Below are 13,116 nucleotides of genomic sequence, written 5' to 3'. Positions count from 1 at the left end.
TTGAGTGGGATGACGCTTCAATTGGCCCTAATAATGACATTTCTAAAGCACACCCATCACCTTTTAAGAGATTACCTTCCTCTGCAAATATTTGCCCCCAAAGCCCTGCTCTGTTGGATGAAAAGAAAAGCCAATTGGTTTAAGCACAGTATGTCTGGTCACGTCTGAGGAGGATCAGATTCCGGAGAGAAATCCCCAAAACACGTTAAAGGATTTTGAATGCCGCTTCAAATTGTCTGACCAGATTATTATAGTAGATATGCTTTAATACATATCTGTTTTTATCAAAAACAATTGGGGAAAAAGTCTTGATTTGCTTTAAAGACTCCTCCCCATGTTAATCTGTTACGACAATCCCCTTGTGAAAATAGAAATGTTAAAGATTATTGTTTTAGAAAGAATTGAAGAACATACACAAGTCAAAAAGATTAACTGTAACAACATTCATTGGGGTTATGTATTTCACAGATGCTTACTGGAATAAAACTTCAAATACAGGTACAATATATGCAACAAAATTTAAAAAGACAAAATTCTGCAAATCTGCATTTAGATTTCACCATACTTCATGGCTATAAAGAATGCCCAAAGATATTCTTGAGGATATTTTAGAAAGGAACAAAAATGTGTGGGATTTATACCACGCATTTTGCACAGATGTAATAGGAAAAAATAGCAGCACTGCACTGGACTCAAGTATAGCTCCCAGCTAAAATCTCTCCACGTAACCAAGGACCTACAGTCTACTGGTGATTCCTCCTTCTCATAGACTTTTGGTGGAAGGCCTGCCCTTAATTAAAGACAACCCCCTTCCAACCAGCAATCAGCAACTATGAATCATCCAGTGAGGATACAAACCCTGAAACAAGCCTTTGTACCAAGCCCTTATGCCAAGTCTATCTCCAGTATTAATTCAAGCAAAACATTTGTGCTGCATACACATACTAATTTGACACAAGGTGTCACTCTGCTTAGGACTGCGCTACTGGGGCCACAAGACTGCTTGTTGTTGTTTTTCTGCAACAACCTGAGGTTGTAACCTGAGCATGCTTGCTAGGGAGGGAAGCCCCACTTCGCTCAGCAGGACATACTGGTGAGTGAATATGGTGAGGGTTGTACTGCACATTAACAGCAACACCTCCAGAATAATGACGTTATGTAAGCTGTGTGCAAAATTCTCAAGACAAACTGAGCAGCTATGCAATTCTCTTAACTGAGCCACACAGAACTCAGCATACTTTGTTTAGTAAAGGTAAAGGTTCCCTTGCTCGAAAGCCAGTCGAATCCGACTCTAGGGTTGCGGTGTTCATCTCCGTTACAAAGCCAAAGAGCCAGCGCTGTCCGAAGACGTTTCCATGGTCATGTGGACGGCATGACTAAACACCAAGGCACACGGAACTTTGTTTACCCAGCCTTTAATAACTAAATTGTTCACAGTGATAGAATGGTGACTATTCATCAGAACGGCTTTTGTCTTGTCGTTTTAAAGAAATGCACGTGTTGTTTCATAGCTTGTTTCTCAATGTACTACGAACAACTGTTCATTTGTCTATACTGTCTGTCTCTTATGGTATCCAAGTCATGGTTATCCAAGAATGGACTCTCTTCAGTTTGCCTTATTTTGGCTGCACTGACCTTTACTAAGCTGGGACTGAAGCTTCATCTGAATAACATTTTTAACTCACATTAATTTAAATGGAAGAATTAAACTAATGTTTAGTTCTTTCCTGTTAAAACTGATAGTTTGAATGTCTTGGGGCATGAATATTTGGAGAGAGGGTGGGCTAAAATGGATGGACAGCCCACCTACCATAGTTTGGTCTTAGTTGTACCTAGGGACTCAAACAAAAACATAGTCTCTTAAGTACATGCACATATATCTGAGATTTCACAAGACTGTGCCTCTAGTCCCTGTGAGCTCATTTGAATGGTATTATCCCACAGATAATGAAGAATACTAATGTGGGGCAGTATGCCTAAATTTGAATAATGCTGATTTTAGTCCCCTCCCCACAACAGGCTATTCCAGAACACCTAGTGCAATTGTCACGTCATTCCTGGTATACTTTTAGGCTTTGTTGTAGAGAATTTAGTGGTGTCATCACAGTGATACTAACTTGTCTGCAGTTCCAGCAGGGCAATCATATTAGCCTGCTGCACCAAAAATACAACAGAAGCCTTATGGCTCTTCTGACTAACAAGCATTTACTCCAGCATAAACTTTTTTGTAGACTAGAGTCTGCTTTTTCAGATGCATGAGTAATGTCTTCTATTTTTTTTGGTCCTATTTGTTTCCATTTACTGTTTTGCATACACACTGAACTGTTTGTCCAATACAAACAGCAGAAAGACATTGTCGACATATGATGATGTACATCACACTGAAGAAGAGGAGATTGGATTTATACCCAGCCCTTCACTACCCGAAGGAGTCTCAGAGTGGCTTACAATCTTCTTTCCCTTCCCCTTCCCACAACAGACACCCTGTGAGCAATGCTCCCTCTAAGCTGTGGAGTCGTGTGAGCAAGAATTCTGCTTTCTGAGCTGGGGGCATTAAAGTTGTGAGCGAGCAATTTGGTTAATGCAGAAATCCATTTGCTCTGGAGCCATCCCTTCCTGAGCTGAGACAAAAATGGGTGAGCTGGAGGCTAACAAATGGTGAGCTAGCTCACACTAACTCAGCTTAGAGGGAACACTGCCTGTGAGGTAGGTGGGCCTGAGAGAGCTCTCTTGAGAACTGCTCTTGAGAGAACAGCTCTGAAAGAACTTATGACTGACCCAAGGTCACACCAGCAGCTGCATGTGGAGGAATGGGGAATCAAACCCGGTTCTCCCAGATGAGTCTGTGCTCTTAACCACTACACGAAACTGGCTCTCCAAACTGGCACTGTGGGATGAGCAAGCAGATGAGCCCAAGATGGCATGGCTGATGATCCTGTAATAGTGTTGCCTGAGCTGGGACAGAGTTAACATCTCGGCTTGTTGCAGAGTATGGTCCCTGGACATGTCTGTTAGACAGCCCTTTGTTGTTCATAAGAAGCTATTTTAGCAAGGACATGGCTAAGCAGCATTGTCCAGGATGGGCAGAAGAACACTGATGATGCACTGGACTGAACTGAACTGGGAGCTGTGACACCCAGCATATTCCGTTATAATCTCTGTGGAGCGTGTCTTGTAGTAGGCTATTTCTGGGTACCAGTGTGGGGCATAGTAATCCTTTTCTTCACTTCATTGTGTGGGGGATGTAATTTTACAAATGCCTAGTACAAATCCTTCAGGAGCAAGTATGTGCAAAGAACTGGAGCAAACACAGCTGTAACAACGGGCTTGGATGTAAACAATGGATTAAGTGGCATGCTATGGGTAGTAGCCGGAAGCCTACAGATAAATGTTATGGTTCGTTCTGGTATGAGGTGGTGCTTATGTCTCTATTGTATAGTTGTACAGTGATGTCCAGGATGTGGACAGGTCCTGGCTCAATTTGACTGTAGGGTGAAAGTTGTTGGAAGTTCTGGTGGAATCTCTTAAGAGCTTCCTCCTCCTTGTTCCGGCTAATAAAAATGTAACTGATAAAGGTGTTTAGAGATAGGAACTGAGGAAGCACTAATATCAATATGTTTGCAGTCATATAAGCCATGTGGGTACCAATGACAGTGCAGTTAACCTGACCTAATTATAAACAATGATAAAGTGGCAAAGCTTGGTGGCAAGGTGTGCTATGGTACTGTCAGGGATAATGTTCCTAGTGGCTGGTAGTTTGTCTTCAAATGGGATGTTGGTGTATAGAACTTCAACACCCATTTAAGCTAGAAGGGTATTATTCTCTGGGAGACTGACAATAGATGGTAGTTTTCTCAGGATGACAACAGCACCTCACAACTGGCTGAGGTGTTGATGGCATAGGGACAGAGCCCATACAACCAAAAACTCCTACTGTGATTGTGCTAATAACCTAACCAATGGGGCATTTTAGGTTGCCAGGCTTGTACATTTTTGGCAGAAAACAACAGGTTCCTTGCTGAAGCTGGGTGTATCTGTGTAGATTTGTTCCTCTTCATATGTAGGCAATTCCTTCGTTAGTTTATTGAAATCTCACCATGTTTTCCAGCCCACTGTTCTCAGACCCCACTGTGGTGCTGGGAGAGCCTGCCTCCTGTCCTCCTATAGGCCAGCACACCTGCTCATAATGAAAACAGCCCCACCTTTGTCAGCCTCTTTGTGTATGATGTCAGAATTTATCCTGAAGCTGGGTATTTTCTGAAATTGTGTTGCATGCAATTTGTCTGCACACTGTTTCCCAGAAGCTGGCTGAATGAAATAGCATCCTGGAGCACTTGCCCAAATAGCAGCTGATGCCTACCTGCAAACAGATGGATCAGGCAATAAAGAAGGCATGCTGCTCCCTGTATATCTTACAGAATCTCCCCATTCCTTGCAAGCATTGGCGAATAATCTGGAGCAGGGGGAAGGAAACATTGAATATGATGTCACATCAAGCATAACTTCTATATTTCCTAGGGAGAGACAGGTCAGTTGTGACTACTCATCCAACATAATGCTTAGTTAAGCCCTGCATTCTCCAGCATGTTAAAATGGTGGGTGCATGTTGATTAACTCAGAACTGCTGTGCTGTTCTTGTGTATACAGACTGCAAATGCCCCCCCAAGCAGCAAAGCAAGGTAGTCAGACAAGGAGGCAAAAAAACAGGGGAAAAGGGAAATGAAGAAGAAATTCAACTGCTGTCCAAAAAGCTTTATGAGTTATTTCCCAGGGCTTCATTGTAGGGGTGTGGGACAGAACAAGTTCCAGTGCTTTATTTTGCTGCTGAAAATTTCTAAGGACCTGCTGTTTCATAAAACGAATAAACAAAGAACAGCTGCCAATTGCCAACAGAATATTAGGCTACCATGGCAGTTTCAAAGTTGCAATTAATGCTTTTTAGGTAATTATTCACAAGAATTGTATGAGAGAATACTCACTGATTTGTAAACAGGGGAGAGGGGCTGAAAGCCACAAATACATATAGCAAGCCAAATAAAAAGTCATTATGAATTTACTTGCTTAGCTGTGGATATCAAGCAAAAATAAAGCAAAAATCCTTCACAGAAAAACTGTCTGAAGATGAAAATTTTCTTCTGTACATCTAGTACACACCATGCTGTGTTCTTTCCAACCCCTGAAGGTTCTTTACTCAATCTAAAAGTGTGAACTGTTTATCATCTCCTTGTCAATCCTTTCCCTGTTTTCTCAGGGCACAATCCATGGCTTACCTTTCATGATTTCTGTATCCCCAACTTCAGTACTCAGTACTCAGTACTCATCCCCACCCCTTAAACCCACATACAAATAAAACCAAGCACAGCAAAACACCTTTTCTCAAGAAATGTGCCCAGGAAACTGTAGGTCTGACAGGAAGCAGAACTTAAAAGAATTCTGTGTTTTCAAAGCAGATTTGGTATGTATGCGTTTGTGTGTATAAATATCAGACACAGCACACACAAAAGATACACCGAATCTTGAAATTTTACTTCAGATAAAATATAATCCAAACACAGAGGGTTTAGATGAGTCTGGAATTCATATAAATAGAAGTCTTACCAAATGGGATCTAGTTCATGAAAGACTATGCAAGAATTAAAAATGAAGAAAAAAAGATAATTATCATTCATATAGCAATCTTAGTGTATATGAAAAAGATTATTTAATGTATCAGATCTTAAATGTAAGTAACATATGCAGCCAGAACACAAGTATTACCAACACTACAGACCCAGATGTGCTTGGGTGGAAAGGTCTCCAGATGGATTTGAGACATTTGGTTTTTGGTGTGAGCTTCACCAATGCAGCCGGGTCCTCTAGCATCCATGACAGATATTAACTGACATCATGCTTATATTTTCTTGACGTTTAAATGAGGTGGGGATACATTATTCACCATGACCCCAATCCAGTGGCATGCATACCCAAAGCAGCCATGTGCAACCCTGTCAATCAAACAACAATTGTGCAGCTCAGCTGCCTGGCAGGGAGAGGGTCTGGGGATTAAAAGTAGACCCCTGCTTCTTCCAAATAGCTAATTAGTGTGGTTTTTTAGCAGGGTCATTTTTGCACAGGAAAAAGAGCTGGGATTTTATAAACACCACTAGGCAAATGGATACCTATATAATTGATATCCTTTGTTAGACGTGGGTATGACCTGCATATTTAATTATGTTCCTCATCTGCACATAGATCCATCAACCATGATTTGGCTTAGTTAATTTATAACCGGAAACACCCCCAAACTGATGGAGTAGATTCATGAAATGCCAGAGCTGATATGCTGGGATCCTTGGTGATGTAAAGATAACATAATCATATACATGTTTTGTTCTTTTACTACTGCTGTTTTCAGCCTACACACAGTGAAATGTTTATCCGACCTGATCATAATGGCTAAAATCTGCATGCATGTACTGAACAAGAAAGGAGACAAAGGACATCTTGTCTTGCACCTTAATGAAGTTTAGTTTGTTTAGTAATACAACAGTGCTTTGCAATGTGGGCTGAGGGTGTATCACAAATCAAGGATGCCCATGTTTAGAATTTCTGCCCTATACCAGAATCACATCTCACTTCTTTTAGTAAGGGCTGCTCTAATAAATCAAACACTCTTGCTGCACCAACAAAGTCTAAAACTGTCATGTTTGCTGTACCTCCAATATTCTGAAAGGTCTACTTGCACAGTACTCTACCTAGCTGAGACAAAGTGACTGGCCCACCTCACATGGGTGTAGTGAGAGAAAAATGGAAAATAGCGAGCCATGCACTCTGCCCTTTCTCCATGGAGGAAGAGTGAGGGGAAAATAGAACCAGTCAATCATGCCTTGTTTGACGGAGAAGCTGAGCTACTGGGCCCTCTGTGTACCCAGTGATTCTGCCCACCCTGGGCATACTCAACTACCCTCATACATATGACATTCAAAAATGTTTCTCCCACCATTTCTGAAATCTCTCTCCCACCAAAACCAGAAGTTCAAAGACATGACTTTCAGGGAAATACCATCATATACCAATTTTTCTTCAGAAGGAAAAAGAAGATAGTTTCCTTTTTGTTTTTTAAGGCTTTACTGGATACAGATATGCAATAATGAGGAATGTTTCACCTGTACAGCCCCACCTTTTGTGCAGCTGCAAAAAGTGCACAGCCTTTATAGAGGAAAAGTATGGAAAAGCCCTGTGTATTAATAAGCCATCATTTCAGCTTTCAGAACTGTCTCCAATGTAATATTTGGTAAGAAGTTTGTCAGGCTCTGTTAGGTGTTTGTTTCTGGAATAATAACGTAGTTGAAAAGCTGGATTTCCCTTGTCTCTAAATGCTTGGCTTACCAATAATGTACAGGCTCTTCTAATATATCTTATCAGAAGCCCTCTCCTATTGACAAAAGTAAACACTTTGATGACAACACCCTTAGCAACCTGAACATTCGGCAAAGGCATTTGTAACAGCTTGAAAGCGTACCACAGCACAAAATTGCAGCAAAGACAAAACACAGGTATTAAGAGTTGTTATGTATATTAACAGGCAGAAATCAACAAGTGAAGCTATTCCAGGCTCAGAGATGCTACTAATGGGAAAGGTTTTACCTGTGCATTCCTACCTTTCATGTGCCTGTTACAAGTGCTGAGCCATTCCGCAGCCTTACATATTAGTGAGCTATGATCCAGACAAAAAATGCTTAGTGGACCCCTTAAAATGGATGTGTTCCATTTTTTTGAGTACTGTACTGCCTTTTACTAAAAAAAAAAAAACATTCAACATTAAAATAGTCTTAAGCTTTTTCTTCCTTTTAAACCAGTAAAGTCCTTACTCCGGAATGGCAACTACTTTTCAGAGCAATATACATGGTTGAATTATTTGGACCTATTTCACTAACAGCAGCATTTTTCCTCCAAACAAGGAGCCTTCCCCTGACGCTGAAAGTTCATCTTCCAATGGAAGTCCTTCTTTCTTCAGGAAGCTTCGTTGTGATGAAAGAAAGCATTACCATTAGTGGACAAATCTAATGGATCCAACGCACACTTTCATATGCCAGTAGTACTCACGATTCCCCCCAGTCCTATTTCAAACTGTATCTACATTACTTCTCACATTTTAATTACAGATTGAGCTACACATTAGAAGACACGTGGAGTGACATCAAGGTGGAATGTCAAATTGTCTTCCATCCTATTGTAAACCCTGGATTATGACATCAGAAAATGTGTTTCCTGACCCATCGCTGGTAGGGAAATGGATTACTTTACAGTACCATCATATGGAGTAAGCAATGCTACATATTATGTGTGACAGGAGGAGAAGTCAGCCTAAGAATGCCATTCCCAGCAGGACCGAATGTCTCCTTACAAAGAGTGCAGTTCTGCCTTTTATACTAATTACACGATCAAGTAATGTGTAGTTGACCACAAATGGAATCTCAAATTCTGGTAGGAAAACACCTCATTTTATTGTCTATTAATGTCTTCTATTTAAAAAAAAGAAAGAAAGAAACCAAATGCCTTTGAAGCATAAAATTAGCCATTTCTTATTGCGTGACTCAGAAGTGAGAAACTGCAAATATGAATTTACAATGATTCACTTCAAGTACCCTTTCAGATCTACAATACAATGTTACTGTGTATACCCAAGGAAGACATGCAGTATGTACTAGATACCCACACACTGTGTGTCACTCAAGAAGAGGAGGCAAGAAGCCAAAGAGGAGAGAAGAAGAGAAGAGATTGGATTTATACCCCGCCCTTCACTCAGAGTCTCAGAGCGGCTTACAAACTCCTTTCCCTTCCCCACAACAAACACCCTGTGAGGTAGGTGGGGCTGAGAGAGGTCAGAGAGAACTGTCCTCGAGAGAACAGCTGTGACAGAATTATCAAGTAGGGAAAGCAGGTTTCCTAAGCAGATATCCAAATTGTCAGGCAAGAGCCAAATGTGTGGATAGCCAGTAATCCAAAAACAACTTTCACAGAAACACAAATTGGGAGTATCTGGAGCTTGCCAGGGTCCAATGCGCAAATACAAGCTGACTCTGAAGATGTGTACATGCACACGAAAGCTTAAACCCAGAATTAAACTTTGTTGGTCTTAAAGGTGCCACTGGACTCAGACTTTGTTCTGTTGCTTCAGACCAACACAGCTACCCAGCTGAAGCTGACTACTTGTAAAGGAAAACACAAAATCTGAGTGACCTCAGGAGTGAAACCAGCACATGTGTTCAGATTCTGGCTCCCTTTGTCAGGCTAGAGGGGTGATTAGAATACCGAAGGGTTCCTTTCACTAGACTTGGGAACAAAGAGGAGAATCCAGGTGAGCTCAGAGGAATGTTCCTTAACTGATGGAGAGTGACAAGGAAGGAGTTCCCATGTCCTCGAAACACTTTACAAGGAGTTAGGAAATGCAGGGAAGTCTTGGGACAGGAAGGAGGCATATTAGAGGCAGATTTACTGGAGTACAAAATGCCATTTTCAGCCTCTTAGCTTGAAGGTGCTAATATGTGGCTCAGATCTTTGTTAGCAGAAATGCTAAAAGAATAGCAGCATCTTGAGTCAAAAGGCACCTTGATTTATGGTGTCAAAATCCCAGGGCCAGTGCTGAAGCTGCTATTGTTATACAATTAATGTAAACAAGGTGGGTGTGAATCCTGTCTTGGCTTATTCTCTGCCAGCTCTAGGCCTCTGTTGTGGAGACTGCCTGAAACTCATTTTCAAGCCTCATGTGACTGGCAGAAAATGGCTCGACTCAGAGCTACGGTGGAGGGAAAAGAGGAATACGGGGTCCATGGCAGCGATGACAACATTCAGACAGTTAAAAAAACCGAACTGCTGTTTTTAAAAAAAGTGGTACAAATACGGATGAGCCAGAGTCCTCAACTTTCACTGCCCAGTAAGAGAAGAGGGAGGCAATATACTTAAATCGGTTTCACCTATGCCCCACTTGTCTCCAAAAGTGTCTCCCAAATGGACCCAAAGTGGCTTACAACATTCTCCTATCCTCCATTTTATCCTCACAACAACCATGTGACTGGCCCAAGGTTACCCAGCAAGCTTCCATGGCAGAGTGGAAATTCTAACCTGGGTCTCCCGGATTCCCGTTCAACAATCTAACCACTACCCTCTCCTGGCTCAGAGTACCTTATCAAACAAATGTACAGTAGGTTTATCAACCTTATTGCAAATTGGGACTAGAAACTCGTCATGAAGGAGAGTTGCATGCTGGGGAATACAAACAGAGCAATGAAGCTTGATACGTTAACGCTGCAATCCTAAGAATATTTTCCTGGGAGTAAGTCCCAGGGACTTAAATAGGATTTACTTCTGAGTAGAACGTCTCTTGGCCTTGAAAACCCTACGGGGTCGCTATAAATCAGCTGTGACATGGCAAAACAAACAAACAAAAGAGCCTGTTTAGGACTGCTACCTAAGTATTTGATAAAGCAGATTTCAGAATATTCTCCATATCTGGCAAACATAAACCTATGGGCACTGCAAAGACTTGAAAACTCTTCATCCTCTATGTACAATGTGGTGACATGCAGGCACACACTCAGTTTGGAAATTATCAACAAGACTTTGACCCCTTGCTGACTACAGTCTTTGCTTCAAATGAACTCTTAACACTTCACCCTTTGTAACAGAATTCCCCCAGATTTCTTAGATGATCCTACACATTATTCCCCAGGTTGTTTGGAAACAACGGGAAAGGGAATTAAGTCACCTGTTGTTTATCTCCACTGAAAAAGCACAGTAGATGTAACACTCTCAAAGTATCCAGGTACAAACAATCAAACTGCTCTCACCTGGATGGCCCAAGCTAGCCTGATCTTATCAGTTCCTGGAAGTTAAGCAGGGTCGGTCCTGGTTAGTACTTGGATGGGAGACCACCAAGGAAGTCCAGAGTTGGGACACAGGCACAGGAAATGGCATGCCACCTCAGAACGTCTCTGGCCTTGAAAACCCTACAGGGTCACCATAAGTCAGCTGTGAGTTGATGGTACTTTCCACCACCACCACCACAAATGGCCGTTACATCACCATCAAAGCCACACAATCAAGCAGAACAATACACAAAAGGTGGAGCCCAGCAACTTGATAAAGAAGTGGAACAAAATGTTTTAGCTCACCTACTCATTAACCACTTAGCGTTTATTTGAATTGGCAAACACAACAAAACAGTAGCACTCTGTGTAATGATTTGGAGCAGACATATTCTGGATCACAGGGGAAGTACTTCTGCCTACGACATGAATTCCAACGAATGGATCATTAGTGGCAGATTTTAAAAAGTCACTGAAAATATTTCTACTTTTATGTACTGAGATGTCAGAAATGTATATTAACAAAGAAACAAAAAACTCTCCCTCCACCCTTACTAGTATATATATTAAATTGGTCCTGATGGATTTATACTCCTATGCCTCTGATGAAGTGAGCTTTCACTCAACAAAGTTTATGCTTGAATAAATTTGTTGTTCTTTAAGGTGCCACTGGATTGCTGCTTTATTTTGCTTGAGCTTTTAAAGGCTAAACTCCTGAATGTGTAAACAACTTGCATCCTGGGATGCCTGGAAAAAAAGGCAAGTTTATTAACCTTTTAAATAGCTAAATAAATAAAACTTGTTCAACAAAGGCTCGGAAATTCAAACATTCTCCGTGGTGGATCTTTATACTCACATGGAATTCCAAGGAAAATAGATGTTTATCTCTAGATGCACATTGTGTGAAGACATACATTCTATTTGAGGTGGAAGTAGTTTGAACATACATAATCTCCCTTAAGAACAAATGCGTTGGAACTTATCAAATGTGAGCCAAAGCCACATTCCCCAAAACTTTAAACCACATACATTTCACCCTCCATATTCCTGATGGCAAAAAATTGGGTTTTGAACAGCCATTGCTCCTTCTAACTGGTTGCTCTAGCAGGCTAAAACTGAGCCAATGTTCAACATTCAATGCTGCTATCCAAAAAGACACCACCCTTCAGCCTTTCAAATCAATTATTGGCATATGAAATCAAATCAATTATTGATATATGAAATAAAACCACACTGGATTAGGGTTTTACAGAGCTGGCGTAAGGATAAATGAGATTAGCAATGCTAACACTCTGCATGCATTTGAAATTCTTGTAGTGAACAATTAAATACGACTAAAATGACAATGATGAGGTTTCATCGATTTGGTATAATCAAAAGTTCAATTTGGTCTGCTATTTAATTGGTGGGGCTTGCAAACGTTACAGTTTTGGAGCACGAGTATCTGAGTACTCTTCTCCCAGATATGGTAACAAAGATGCTTAAAGGTGGCATTTTCTTTCAGTCTATATCCAAAGCTAGGACACAGCCTACTACAAAGGGAGAAATTATAGTTGCTGTCATCAAAACAGTAAGAGACATGGGTTGCTTACGCCAATAATGCTCAGTTGGAATCAGCCTGCAGACATCTTCAGTACTAGATATGTCACGGTACTGATGGGCCTTCAGTACACTGATGCTTTGAAGACATTTGCAGTGCAATCCTAAGAATACCTTCCTCAGAGTAAGCCCTACTGAACGGACCTGCTTAAAATCCCTCTCTTGGTGTTATTACAGTATTCTAGATTACAGCAGTTCATGCTAGTTTTGTAAATTACCTTACAGCTAAAAGAAACTATCGTATTTTCCCCCCAGAGCCCCTAAAAAGGCACTTCCAATGTGTAAATAAATCAGTTAAGTAATCGGTTAACAGATAAGACAATGCATCTGTAATCAGTTTACAACCTCAAATACAGTAATAGGAAGGTGTTACATTGTACATACAGGGCTTTCTATTAAAACCAATTAAAATCCCATGGATTTTATTTTGATCAGTCTGCAATTTACCATTAGTTCCCAAGTCTGACATGGAAAGCTGTTACACAATCCTTCAACGCATCAAGACCTTTTTTTCGCCTCCCTTCCTTATTGGGTAGCCATCATATCTAGATCTGTTACATTGAATTCCCATGTAGCATACATATACTGGGATGCTACAGCCAAGTGCAACTTCTTTGTGAGTGCATACACGAGAGAAACACAGCCCATGTGGTACCCTTTGCACAGATTT

General features: G+C 41.0%; 1 protein-coding gene across 1 annotated transcript in view; it reads right to left on the bottom strand.

Annotated features, from left to right (window-relative positions):
- The window catches only part of CMTM8 (CKLF-like MARVEL transmembrane domain containing 8), a 45,711-nt gene that overhangs the window by 29,769 nt on the left and 2,826 nt on the right, over window positions 1–13,116 (bottom strand). The gene's annotated exons all lie outside the window — the stretch shown is intronic.

This window comes from Gekko japonicus, unplaced genomic scaffold (genome assembly GCF_001447785.1).
Source record: "Gekko japonicus isolate JY-2015 unplaced genomic scaffold, Gekko_japonicus_V1.1 scaffold106, whole genome shotgun sequence".
Lineage (NCBI taxonomy): Eukaryota > Metazoa > Chordata > Lepidosauria > Squamata > Gekkonidae > Gekko > Gekko japonicus.
This window is presented reverse-complemented; position numbering and strand designations above follow the sequence as displayed.